Source organism: Corvus moneduloides, chromosome Z (genome assembly GCF_009650955.1).
Source record: "Corvus moneduloides isolate bCorMon1 chromosome Z, bCorMon1.pri, whole genome shotgun sequence".
Classification (NCBI taxonomy): domain Eukaryota; kingdom Metazoa; phylum Chordata; class Aves; order Passeriformes; family Corvidae; genus Corvus; species Corvus moneduloides.
This window is the reverse complement of record NC_045511.1, coordinates 47,571-60,952: the sequence shown is the minus strand read 5'-3', so window position 1 is coordinate 60,952 and position 13,382 is coordinate 47,571. Positions and strand designations below refer to the sequence as shown.

General features: G+C 53.4%; 1 long non-coding RNA gene across 1 annotated transcript; it reads left to right on the top strand.

The window, feature by feature from the left end:
- Positions 1 to 12,182: 12,182 nt before the first annotated feature.
- Positions 12,183 to 12,673, top strand: LOC116437642. The gene is made up of 3 exons (XR_004237403.1): positions 12,183 to 12,251; positions 12,325 to 12,352; positions 12,578 to 12,673. It is a non-coding gene; the product is annotated as an uncharacterized LOC116437642 (long non-coding RNA).
- The last annotated feature ends 709 nt before the right edge of the window (positions 12,674 to 13,382 follow it).

Below are 13,382 nucleotides of genomic sequence, written 5' to 3'. Positions count from 1 at the left end.
CTTCTCGGATGGCGAGGCGGCCTTCTTTTGCGCCCGAGGCAGACGTCTGAGAGATAAGTCAAGGCTTGTGACCCACAGATGGGGTGACAGCAGAGGGTCGAGTTGGGACTCGCCAGGAGGGATTTTTGAGTCAGGTTTGGAGGTGGGGATACCCAAGAAGGGGGCCCTTAGGCCAACATAAAGGGAAAATCTTAATTTTGATCACAATGCCCAGGTGTGCAGGGCAGAGCAGTCCTGGTGCATGTCACTTGTCTATTGTGTGTTCTCTGTCTTTTGGGCATCTCGTGTCACAGGTCTTTTGTCTTAGCCCTCTGAGCTGCTCATTGCAAACGCTGGGCGTTATTCTTAGCATCTCTGCTCTTGGTGTTCCTCAGTGTGGTGCTGATACCATTGATCCTTTGACTCTTGAGCTTGGAACTTCATCAGAATCGTGTCTCTTTAGCAATGTTGAGTCGGGTGTCTTTTCAGGTCTTGTTCTGAGCTGCATCGACAGCTGTGCACCATAATGATGCGTTATAGGGGATGAGGACCTGTAAGAATGCGAAGACAGCTAGAGGATTCTGCCCGTACAATTCTCGGGCGTCCATCTTTGCGGTTCTTGGATTAAGTCTTTCTGTTAGCGTCCTCTTCTGCCAGGGTTCTTGGAGCCTTGTCGGCTCACCGCCGGTCTTGCCTAGGTCATCTAATTCCTCATTCTCTTGGTCCTTGTGCTCATCTAGCCCAGAGTTTTCTCTCCTAGTTGCGTCCCCTTGTTTGTCATCTCCTGTGTCACGGGTGCCTGCTTGGGTTTGTCCCGGAGCTGCTCTGCCCTGCTGCACAGCCTGGTGTATGGATGTAATAGGACAAGGCCCGGGGACTTGAAATTTGTAGTGTAGAGTGTAGTTTGGCCTCTAGATGGTATTCCTAGATTGACACAGGATGGCTGGAGCTGTTAAGTTCTCATGCAACCCTTTGACTTTTGTCATCACTATCTTTCAGATGCAGATGGATTAAATCCATGGCAGAGCGCCCCACACCGGGTGAGCGGGTTCCCATGGGAAGGTCAGTCACCGTTTGTGTTTGTAGGGCAAGGGTAAATGGTGGCTGTGTTCCAGAATTGTTCTTTGTCTTTATTTTTAGGAGGAAAAGCCGGATCTCAGCAGTCCATGTCAAGTGAGCGAGGTAAGCCGTGACAGGTGGAAAGAAAGTGGTTATTGCTCGGGTGCCAAGTTCTGGTGCAGCTCTTAACATCTATTGTCGTTTGTGCCTTTTAGGTGGTCCGCTAGTACTACACCGACCCCCCCCCTTGCTGCCCGGCCGAAGGACCCGGCTCGCTGCCTCCGTGAGGCTCGCTGCGATGAAGCCTTGACCTTTTCCATGTGAAGGCAACGGCCGAGGAGTTGCGGTGAGTCGGGGAGGGAGGGAGGAAGGAAGAGCCAGGGTCCGCTCAAGTTTCAGCGATGCCGCATCACTTTGTCTCCTCTTAACCCAGGTATGTGCCGCAACGATAGCGTCAGCCTCGGAGCGCAGCCGAAGCGTGCGGCCCCAAGGAGCCCGGCCCTCTTAGGAGATGGTGAGTGGAGGAACTGTCGGGTTCTGGCTGAGGTGCCACTAAGTTCACGCCTTGATGTTTGGTTCTCTTTCTTGTAGCCAACTAAGAGACAACTGCCTGGTAACGGCTGGAACTTCCCAGATGGCGAGGTGGCCTTCTTTCACACCTGATGCAGATTTGCATCCCCAGACAGCCGAGAGGTAAGTCGAGGGCTACGCCTCACAGAGGGGATGAGAGCGATGTGCTGGGTCGGGACTCGTCGGAGGGATTTTTGAATTAGCTCTGGAGACGGGGATGTCCAAGAAAGGGCCCCTTTAGGCCACATAACGGGAAAGTCTCATTTTTGATCGCAATGCTGAGGCGCGTAGGACAGAACAGTCCCGGTGCGTGTCGTGTCGCTCGTCTATCGCGTGTTCTGCGTCTTTTGGGCTTCTTGTGTCATGTGTCTTTTTCCTTTGCCCTTCGAGGTGCTGGCGGCCGTTCTTCTCACTGGGAGTTTCTCTCCGTGTTGCACCCCCGTGTTCGTCACGTCCCGTGTCACAGGGGCCAGCGTGGGTTTGGCCCGGAGCTGCTCTGCCCTGCTGCATAGTCTGGCGTTATAGGTGCGATAGGGCAAAGCTCGGGGACTTGAAATTTGTCATGTAGGCTGTAGTTGCCATCTAGATGGTATTCCTAGATTGACATAAGGTGTCTGTAGCCATTAAGTTCTCATGCAGCACTTTGACTTTTATCATTAACTTTCTTTCAGACGCAGATCGATTATATCTGTGGCGGAGCGCTCCATACCAGGTGAGGGGGTTCCCGCAGGAAGGTGAGTCACCGTTTGTGTTTGCGGGGCAAGTGTAAATGGGTGGCTATGTTCTAGCATTGTTCTCTGTCTTTGTTTTTAGGTGGTAAAGCCGGATCTTAGCAGTCAGTGTCGAGTGAGCGAGGTAAGCAGTGGCCGGTGGAAAGAAAAAGTTGTTCTTGCTTTGGGTGCCAGGTTCTGGCGCAGCTCTTAGCATCTATTGTCATTTGTGCGTTTTAGGCGGTCCACTTGCATTACGCCGAACCCCCTCGCAGAACGGCCGACGGACCCGGCTCGCCGCCCTCGTGACCCCTCCGCAAGTATCGCAAAGCTCTGCGATGAAGCCCTGACCTTTTCCAGGTGAGGGTGCAGTCCGGGTAGCTTTTGGCAATGGCCGAGGAGTTGCGGCGAGTCGGGGAGGGAGGGAGGAGCGAGGGTCCGCTCAGGTTTCAGCAATGCCACGTGGCCTGTCTCCTCTTACCTCAGGTATAGCCTGCGACGGTGACATCAGCCTCGGAGCGCGGCCGAAGCGTGCAGCGTGAGGTCCCCTGCCATCTTAGGAGATGGTGAGTACAAGAATTGTAGTGGGCCACGTGCCGCTAAGTTCAGGCCTTGATAGGTTTTTTTTAATCGTAGCTGACTAAGAGACAACAGCCCGGCGACGGCAGGAGCTTCCCGGACGGTGAGCGGCCTTCTTTTGCACCCGAGGAGGATTCGCATCCCCGGATGTCCGAGAGATAAGTTGAGGGGATGCAAGCGGGGTGTCGGGTCGGGGCTCGCCGCGAGGGAATATTGAGTCAGCTTCAGAGATGAGGATGTCTAAGAAGGGGCCCCTTTAGGCCCCCTAAAGGGAAAGTCTCCCCTTTGATCACAGCGCTGAGGCGAGCCAGGCAGAGCGGTCCCAGTGCACGTTGTGTAGCTTGTCTCCTGCGTGTTCTGTCTCTACTGGGTGTCTCGTGTCTTCTGCCTTAGCCCTTCGATGTGCCTGCGGTCATTCTTCTCGCCGAGAGTTTTCTCTCCTCGTCGCTTCCCCTCGTTTGTCATCATCTGTGTCACGGGTGCCTGTGTGGGTTTGGTCCGGAGCTGCTCTGCCCTGCTGCACAGCCTGGCCTATAGGTGTAATAGGACAGGGCCCGGGGACTTGAAATTTGTAATGTAGGGTGTAGTTTGACCTCAAGATGGTATTCCTGGATTGACACAGGATGGCTGGAGCTATTAAGTTCCTGTGCACCGCTTTGACTTTTGTCATCGCTTTCTTTCAGATGCAGACGGATTAAATCCGTGGCAGAGCCCCCTGCACTGGGTGAGGGGGTTCCCGCAGGAAGGTGAGTTGCAGTTTGTGTTTGCAGGGCGAGTGTAAATGGTGGCTATGTTTACAGCATTTTTCTTTGTTTTTAGGAGGTTAAGCTGGATAGCAGCAGTCAAAGTGAGTTGAGCAAGGTAAGCGGTGAGTGGTGGAAAGAAAAAGTTGTCATTCCTTGGGTGTCAAGTTCTGGTACAGCTCTAAGCATCCGTTGTCATTTGTGTGTTTTAGGTGGTCTGCTTGTATTCTCCGAGCCTCCTTGCTGCCAGACCTGACTCGCCACCCTTGTGAGCCCTCTGAAAATATTATGGGACTATTCGACCGAGCCTTCACTTTTTCCGTTCGAAGGGTCTTTCTGAGCAGCCTTTGGCAACGGCTGGGGAGTTGCATCGAGTCAGGGAGGAGGAGGAGGAGTGAGGGTCTGCTCAAGTCTCAGCAATGCCGCATCACCTTGTCTCCTCCTAATCAAGGTATACCTTGCAACGACAGTGTCAGTATCGGAGAGTGGCCAAAGCATGCGGCCCGAGGACCCTGGCCCTATTAGGAGACGGTGAGTGGCGGAATTGTCGGGTTTTGGCTGAGGTGCCACTAAGTTCATGCACTGATGTTTGTTCGGTTTTCTTTGTTGTAGCCGACTAAGAGAGAACAGCCCGGTGACAGCAGGAGCTTCTCGGATGGTGAGGCGGCCTTCTTTTGCGCCCGAGGCAGACGTCTGAGAGATAAGTCAAGGCTTGTGACCCACAGATGGGGTGACAGCAGAGGGTCGAGTTGGGACTCGCCAGGAGGGATTTTTGAGTCAGGTTTGGAGGTGGGGATACCCAAGAAGGGGGCCCTTAGGCCAACATAAAGGGAAAATCTTAATTTTGATCACAATGCCCAGGTGTGCAGGGCAGAGCAGTCCTGGTGCATGTCACTTGTCTATTGTGTGTTCTCTGTCTTTTGGGCATCTCGTGTCACAGGTCTTTTGTCTTAGCCCTCTGAGCTGCTCATTGCAAACGCTGGGCGTTATTCTTAGCATCTCTGCTCTTGGTGTTCCTCAGTGTGGTGCTGATACCATTGATCCTTTGACTCTTGAGCTTGGAACTTCATCAGAATCGTGTCTCTTTAGCAATGTTGAGTCGGGTGTCTTTTCAGGTCTTGTTCTGAGCTGCATCGACAGCTGTGCACCATAATGATGCGTTATAGGGGATGAGGACCTGTAAGAATGCGAAGACAGCTAGAGGATTCTGCCCGTACAATTCTCGGGCGTCCATCTTTGCGGTTCTTGGATTAAGTCTTTCTGTTAGCGTCCTCTTCTGCCAGGGTTCTTGGAGCCTTGTCGGCTCACCGCCGGTCTTGCCTAGGTCATCTAATTCCTCATTCTCTTGGTCCTTGTGCTCATCTAGCCCAGAGTTTTCTCTCCTAGTTGCGTCCCCTTGTTTGTCATCTCCTGTGTCACGGGTGCCTGCTTGGGTTTGTCCCGGAGCTGCTCTGCCCTGCTGCACAGCCTGGTGTATGGATGTAATAGGACAAGGCCCGGGGACTTGAAATTTGTAGTGTAGAGTGTAGTTTGGCCTCTAGATGGTATTCCTAGATTGACACAGGATGGCTGGAGCTGTTAAGTTCTCATGCAACCCTTTGACTTTTGTCATCACTATCTTTCAGATGCAGATGGATTAAATCCATGGCAGAGCGCCCCACACCGGGTGAGCGGGTTCCCATGGGAAGGTCAGTCACCGTTTGTGTTTGTAGGGCAAGGGTAAATGGTGGCTGTGTTCCAGAATTGTTCTTTGTCTTTATTTTTAGGAGGAAAAGCCGGATCTCAGCAGTCCATGTCAAGTGAGCGAGGTAAGCCGTGACGGGTGGAAAGAAAGTGGTTATTGCTCGAGTGCCAAGTTCTGGTGCAGCTCTTAACATCTATTGTCGTTTGTGCCTTTTAGGTGGTCTGCTAGTATTACACCGAACCCCCCCTTGCTGCCCGGCCGAAGGACCCGGCTCGCTGCCTCCGTGAGCTCTCCGCAAGTATTACCGGGACTCTGCGATGAAGCCTTGACCTTTTCCATGTGAAGGCAACGGCCGAGGAGTTGCGGTGAGTCGGGGAGGGAGGGAGGAAGGAAGAGCCAGGGTCCGCTCAAGTTTCAGCGATGCCGCATCGCTTTGTCTCCTCTTAACCCAGGTATGTGCCGCAACGATAGCGTCAGCCTCGGAGCGCAGCCGAAGCGTGCGGCCCCAAGGAGCCCGGCCCTCTTAGGAGATGGTGAGTGGAGGAACTGTCGGGTTCTGGCTGAGGTGCCACTAAGTTCACGCCTTGATGTTTGGTTCTCTTTCTTGTAGCCAACTAAGAGACAACTGCCTGGTAACGGCTGGAACTTCCCAGATGGCGAGGTGGCCTTCTTTCACACCTGATGCAGATTTGCATCCCCGGACAGCCGAGAGGTAAGTAGAGGGCTACGCCTCACAGAGGGGATGAGAGCGATGTGCTGGGTCGGGACTCGTCGGAGGGATTTTGAATTAGCTCTGGAGACGGGGCTGTCCAAGAAAGGGCCCCTTTAGGCCACATAACGGGAAAGTCTCATTTTTGATCGCAATGCTGAGGCGCGTAGGACAGAACAGTCCCGGTGCGTGTCGCGTCGCTCGTCTATCGTGTGTTCTGCGTCTTTTGGGCTTCTTGTGTCATGTGTCTTTTTCCTTTGCCCTTCGAGGTGCTGGCGGCCGTTCTTCTCACTGGGAGTTTCTCTCCGTGTTGCACCCCCGTGTTCGTCACGTCCCGTGTCACAGGGGCCAGCGTGGGTTTGGCCCGGAGCTGCTCTGCCCTGCTGCATAGTCTGGCGTTATAGGTGCGATAGGGCAAAGCCCGGGGACTTGAAATTTGTTATGTAGGCTGTAGTTGCCATCTAGATGGTATTCCTAGATTGACATAAGGTGTCTGTAGCCATTAAGTTCTCATGCAGCACTTTGACTTTTATCATTAACTTTCTTTCAGACGCAGATCGATTATATCTGTGGCGGAGCGCTCCATACCAGGTGAGGGGGTTCCCACAGGAAGGTGAGTCACCGTTTGTGTTTGCGGGGCAAGTGTAAACGGGTGGCTATGTTCTAGCATTGTTCTCTGTCTTTGTTTTTAGGTGGTAAAGCCGGATCTTAGCAGTCAGTGTCGAGTGAGCGAGGTAAGCAGTGGCCGGTGGAAAGAAAAAGTTGTTCTTGCTTTGGGTGCCAGGTTCTGGCGCAGCTCTTAGCATCTATTGTCATTTGTGCGTTTTAGGCGGTCCACTTGCATTACGCCGAACCCCCTCGCAGAATGGCCGACGGACCCGGCTCGCCGCCCTCGTGACCCCTCCGCAAGTATCGCAAAGCTCTGCGATGAAGCCCTGACCTTTTCCAGGTGAGGGTGCAGTCCGGGTAGCCTTTGGCAATGGCCGAGGAGTTGCGGCGAGTCGGGGAGGGAGGGAGGAGCGAGGGTCCACTCAGGTTTCAGCAATGCCACGTGGCCTGTCTCCTCTTACCTCAGGTATAGCCTGCGACGGTGACATCAGCCTCGGAGCGCGGCCGAAGCTTGCAGCGTGAGGTCCCCTGCCATCTTAGGAGATGGTGAGTACAAGAATTGTAGTGGGCCACGTGCCGCTAAGTTCAGGCCTTGACGTTTGGTTTTTTTAATCGTAGCTGACTAAGAGACAACAGCCCGGCGACGGCAGGAGCTTCCCGGACGGTGAGCGGCCTTCTTTTGCACCCGAGGAGGATTCGCATCCCCGGATGTCCGAGAGATAAGTTGAGGGGATGCAAGCGGGGTGTCGGGTCGGGGCTCGCTGCGAGGGAATTTTGTGTCAGCTTCAGAGATGGGGATGTCTAAGAAGGGGCCCCTTTAGGCCCCCTAAAGGGAAAGTCTCCCCTTTGATCACAGCGCTGAGGCGAGCCAGGCAGAGCGGTCCCAGTGCACGTTGTGTAGCTTGTCTCCTGCGTGTTCTGTCTCTACTGGGTGTCTTGTGTCTTCTGCCTTAGCCCTTCGATGTGCTTGTGGTCATTCTTCTCGCCGAGAGTTTTCTCTCCTCGTCGCTTCCCCTCGTTTGTCATCATCTGTGTCACGGGTGCCTGTGTGGGTTTGGTCCGGAGCTGCTCTGCCCTGCTGCACAGCCTGGCCTATAGGTGTAATAGGACAGGGCCCGGGGACTTGAAATTTGTAATGTAGGGTGTAGTTTGACCTCAAGATGGTATTCCTGGATTGACACAGGATGGCTGGAGCTATTAAGTTCCTGTGCACCGCTTTGACTTTTGTCATCGCTTTCTTTCAGATGCAGACGGATTAAATCCGTGGCAGAGCCCCCTGCACTGGGTGAGGGGGTTCCCGCAGGAAGGTGAGTTGCAGTTTGTGTTTGCAGGGCGAGTGTAAATGGTGGCTATGTTTACAGCATTGTTCTTTGTTTTTAGGAGGTTAAGCTGGATAGCAGCAGTCAAAGTGAGTTGAGCAAGGTAAGCGGTGAGTGGTGGAAAGAAAAAGTTGTCATTCCTTGGGTGTCAAGTTCTGGTACAGCTCTAAGCATCCGTTGTCATTTGTGTGTTTTAGGTGGTCTGCTTGTATTCTCCGAGCCTCCTTGCTGCCAGACCTGACTCGCCACCCTTGTGAGCCCTCTGAAAATATTATGGGACTATTCGACCGAGCCTTCACTTTTTCCGTTCGAAGGGTCTTTCTGAGCAGCCTTTGGCAACGGCTGGGGAGTTGCATCGAGTCAGGGAGGAGGAGGAGGAGTGAGGGTCTGCTCAAGTCTCAGTAGTGCCGCATCACCTTGTCTCCTCCTAATCAAGGTATACCTTGCAACGACAGTGTCAGTATCGGAGAGTGGCCAAAGCATGCGGCCCGAGGACCCTGGCCCTATTAGGAGACGGTGAGTGGCGGAATTGTCGGGTTTTGGCTGAGGTGCCACTAAGTTCATGCACTGATGTTTGTTCGGTTTTCTTTGTTGTAGCCGACTAAGAGAGAACAGCCCGGTGACAGCAGGAGCTTCTCGGATGGCGAGGCGGCCTTCTTTTGCGCCCGAGGCAGACGTCTGAGAGATAAGTCAAGGCTTGTGACCCACAGATGGGGTGACAGCAGAGGGTCGAGTTGGGACTCGCCAGGAGGGATTTTTGAGTCAGGTTTGGAGGTGGGGATACCCAAGAAGGGGGCCCTTAGGCCAACATAAAGGGAAAATCTTAATTTTGATCACAATGCCCAGGTGTGCAGGGCAGAGCAGTCCTGGTGCATGTCACTTGTCTATTGTGTGTTCTCTGTCTTTTGGGCATCTCGTGTCACAGGTCTTTTGTCTTAGCCCTCTGAGCTGCTCATTGCAAACGCTGGGCGTTATTCTTAGCATCTCTGCTCTTGGTGTTCCTCAGTGTGGTGCTGATACCATCGATCCTTTGACTCTTGAGCTTGGAACTTCATCAGAATCGTGTCTCTTTAGCAATGTTGAGTCGGGTGTCTTTTCAGGTCTTGTTCTGAGCTGCATCGACAGCTGTGCACCATAATGATGCGTTATAGGGGATGAGGACCTGTAAGAATGCGAAGACAGCTAGAGGATTCTGCCCGTACAATTCTCGGGCGTCCATCTTTGCGGTTCTTGGATTAAGTCTTTCTGTTAGCGTCCTCTTCTGCCAGGGTTCTTGGAGCCTTGTCGGCTCACCGCCGGTCTTGCCTAGGTCATCTAATTCCTCATTCTCTTGGTCCTTGTGCTCATCTAGCCCAGAGTTTTCTCTCCTAGTTGCGTCCCCTTGTTTGTCATCTCCTGTGTCACGGGTGCCTGCTTGGGTTTGTCCCGGAGCTGCTCTGCCCTGCTGCACAGCCTGGTGTATGGATGTAATAGGACAAGGCCCGGGGACTTGAAATTTGTAGTGTAGAGTGTAGTTTGGCCTCTAGATGGTATTCCTAGATTGACACAGGATGGCTGGAGCTGTTAAGTTCTCATGCAACCCTTTGACTTTTGTCATCACTATCTTTCAGATGCAGATGGATTAAATCCATGGCAGAGCGCCCCACACCGGGTGAGCGGGTTCCCATGGGAAGGGCAGTCACCGTTTGTGTTTGTAGGGCAAGGGTAAATGGTGGCTGTGTTCCAGAATTGTTCTTTGTCTTTATTTTTAGGAGGAAAAGCTGGATCTCAGCAGTCCATGTCCAGTGAGCGAGGTAAGCCGTGACGGGTGGAAAGAAAGTGGTTATTGCTCGGGTGCCAAGTTCTGGTGCAGCTCTTAACATCTATTGTCGTTTGTGCCTTTTAGGTGGTCTGCTAGTATTACACCGAACCCCCCCTTGCTGCCCGGCCGAAGGACCCGGCTCGCTGCCTCCGTGAGCTCTCCGCAAGTATTACCGGGACTCTGCGATGAAGCCTTGACCTTTTCCATGTGAAGGCAACGGCCGAGGAGTTGCGGTGAGTCGGGGAGGGAGGGAGGAAGGAAGAGCCAGGGTCCGCTCAAGTTTCAGCGATGCCGCATCACTTTGTCTCCTCTTAACCCAGGTATGTGCCGCAACGATAGCGTCAGCCTCGGAGCGCAGCCGAAGCGTGCGGCCCCAAGGAGCCCGGCCCTCTTAGGAGATGGTGAGTGGAGGAACTGTCGGGTTCTGGCTGAGGTGCCACTAAGTTCACGCCTTGATGTTTGGTTCTCTTTCTTGTAGCCAACTAAGAGACAACTGCCTGGTAACGGCTGGAACTTCCCAGATGGCGAGGTGGCCTTCTTTCACACCTGATGCAGATTTGCATCCCCAGACAGCCGAGAGGTAAGTCGAGGGCTACGCCTCACAGAGGGGATGAGAGCGATGTGCTGGGTCGGGACTCGTCGGAGGGACTTTTGAATTAGCTCTGGAGACGGGGATGTCCAAGAAAGGGCCCCTTTAGGCCACATAATGGGAAAGTCTCATTTTTGATCACAATGCTGAGGCGCGTAGGACAGAACAGTCCCGGTGCGTGTCGTGTCGCTCGTCTATCGCGTGTTCTGCGTCTTTTGGGCTTCTTGTGTCATGTGTCTTTTTCCTTTGCCCTTCGAGGTGCTGGCGGCCGTTCTTCTCACTGGGAGTTTCTCTCCGTGTTGCACCCCCGTGTTCGTCACGTCCCGTGTCACAGGGGCCAGCGTGGGTTTGGCCCGGAGCTGCTCTGCCCTGCTGCATAGTCTGGCGTTATAGGTGCGATAGGGCAAAGCCCGGGGACTTGAAATTTGTTATGTAGGCTGTAGTTGCCATCTGGATGGTATTCCTAGATTGACATAAGGTGTCTGTAGCCATTAAGTTCTCATGATGCAGCACTTTTATCATTAACTTTCTTTCAGACGCAGATCGATTATATCTGTGGCGGAGCGCTCCATACCAGGTGAGGGGGTTCCCGCAGGAAGGTGAGTCACCGTTTGTGTTTGCGGGGCAAGTGTAAACGGGTGGCTATGTTCTAGCATTGTTCTCTGTCTTTGTTTTTAGGTGGTAAAGCCGGATCTTAGCAGTCAGTGTCGAGTGAGCGAGGTAAGCAGTGGCCGGTGGAAAGAAAAAGTTGTTCTTGCTTGGGTGCCAGGTTCTGGCGCAGCTCTTAGCATCTATTGTCATTTGTGCGTTTTAGGCGGTCCACTTGCATTACGCCGAACCCCCTCGCAGAACGGCCGACGGACCCGGCTCGCCGCCCTCGTGACCCCTCCACAAGTATCGCAAGCTCTGCAATAAAGCCTTGACCTTTTCCAGGTGAGGGTGCAGTCCGGGTAGCTTTTGGCAATGGCCGAGGAGTTGCGGCGAGTCGGGGAGGGAGGGAGGAGCGAGGGTCCACTCAGGTTTCAGCAATGCCACGTGGCCTGTCTCCTCTTACCTCAGGTATAGCCTGCGACGGTGGCATCGGCCTCGGAGCGCGGCCGAAGCATGCAGCGTGAGGTCCCCTGCCATCTTAGGAGATGGTGAGTACAAGAATTGTAGTGGGCCACGTGCCGCTAAGTTCAGGCCTTGACGTTTGGTTTTTTTAATCGTAGCTGACTAAGAGATGACAGCCCGGCAACGGCAGGAGCTTCCCGGATGGTGAGCGGCCTTCTTTTGCACCCGAGGAGGATTCGCATCCCCGGATGTCCGAGAGATAAGTTGAGGGGATGCAAGCGGGGTGTCGGGTCGGGGCTCGCTGCGAGGGAATTTTGTGTCAGCTTCAGAGATGGGGATGTCTAAGAAGAGGCCCCTTTAGGCCCCCTAAAGGGAAAGTCTCCCTTTTGATCACAGCGCTGAGGCGAGCCAGGCAGAGCAGTCATAGTGCACGTTGTGTAGCTTGTCTCCTGTGTGTTCTGTCTCTACTGGGTGTCTTGTGTCTTCTGCCTTAGCCCTTCGATGTGCCTGCGGTCATTCTTCTCGCCGAGAGTTTTCTCTCCTCGTCGCTTCCCCTCGTTTGTCATCATCTGTGTCACGGGTGCCTGTGTGGGTTTGGTCCGGAGCTGCTCTGCCCTGCTGCACAGCCTGGCCTATAGGTGTAATAGGACAGGGCCCGGGGACTTGAAATTTGTAATGTAGGGTGTAGTTTGACCTCAAGATGGTATTCCTGGATTGACACAGGATGGCTGGAGCTATTAAGTTCCTGTGCACCGCTTTGACTTTTGTCATCGCTTTCTTTCAGATGCAGACGGATTAAATCCGTGGCAGAGCCCCCTGCACTGGGTGAGGGGGTTCCCGCAGGAAGGTGAGTTGCAGTTTGTGTTTGCAGGGCGAGTGTAAATGGTGGCTATGTTTACAGCATTTTTCTTTGTTTTTAGGAGGTTAAGCTGGATAGCAGCAGTCAAAGTGAGTTGAGCAAGGTAAGCGGTGAGTGGTGGAAAGAAAAAGTTGTCATTCCTTGGGTGTCAAGTTCTGGTACAGCTCTAAGCATCCGTTGTCATTTGTGTGTTTTAGGTGGTCTGCTTGTATTCTCCGAGCCTCCTTGCTGCCAGACCTGACTCGCCACCCTTGTGAGCCCTCTGAAAATATTATGGGACTATTCGACCGAGCCTTCACTTTTTCCGTTCGAAGGGTCTTTCTGAGCAGCCTTTGGCAACGGCTGGGGAGTTGCATCGAGTCAGGGAGGAGGAGGAGGAGTGAGGGTCTGCTCAAGTCTCAGCAATGCTGCATCACCTTGTCTCCTCCTAATCAAGGTATACCTTGCAACGACAGTGTCAGTATCGGAGAGCGGCCAAAGCATGCGGCCCGAGGACCCTGGTCCTATTAGGAGACGGTGAGTGGCGGAATTGTCGGGTTTTGGCTGAGGTGCCACTAAGTTCATGCACTGATGTTTGTTCGGTTTTCTTTGTTGTAGCCGACTAAGAGAGAACAGCCCGGTGACAGCAGGAGCTTCTCGGATGGCGAGGCGGCCTTCTTTTGCGCCCGAGGCAGACGTCTGAGAGATAAGTCAAGGCTTGTGACCCACAGATGGGGTGACAGCAGAGGGTCGAGTTGGGACTCGCCAGGAGGGATTTTTGAGTCAGGTTTGGAGGTGGGGATACCCAAGAAGGGGGCCCTTAGGCCAACATAAAGGGAAAATCTTAATTTTGATCACAATGCCCAGGTGTGCAGGGCAGAGCAGTCCTGGTGCATGTCACTTGTCTATTGTGTGTTCTCTGTCTTTTGGGCATCTCGTGTCACAGGTCTTTTGTCTTAGCCCTCTGAGCTGCTCATTGCAAACGCTGGGCGTTATTCTTAGCATCTCTGCTCTTGGTGTTCCTCAGTGTGGTGCTGATACCATCGATCCTTTGACTCTTGAGCTTGGAACTTCATCAGAATCGTGTCTCTTTAGCAATGTTGAGTCGGGTGTCTTTTCAGGTCTTGTTCTGAGCTGCAT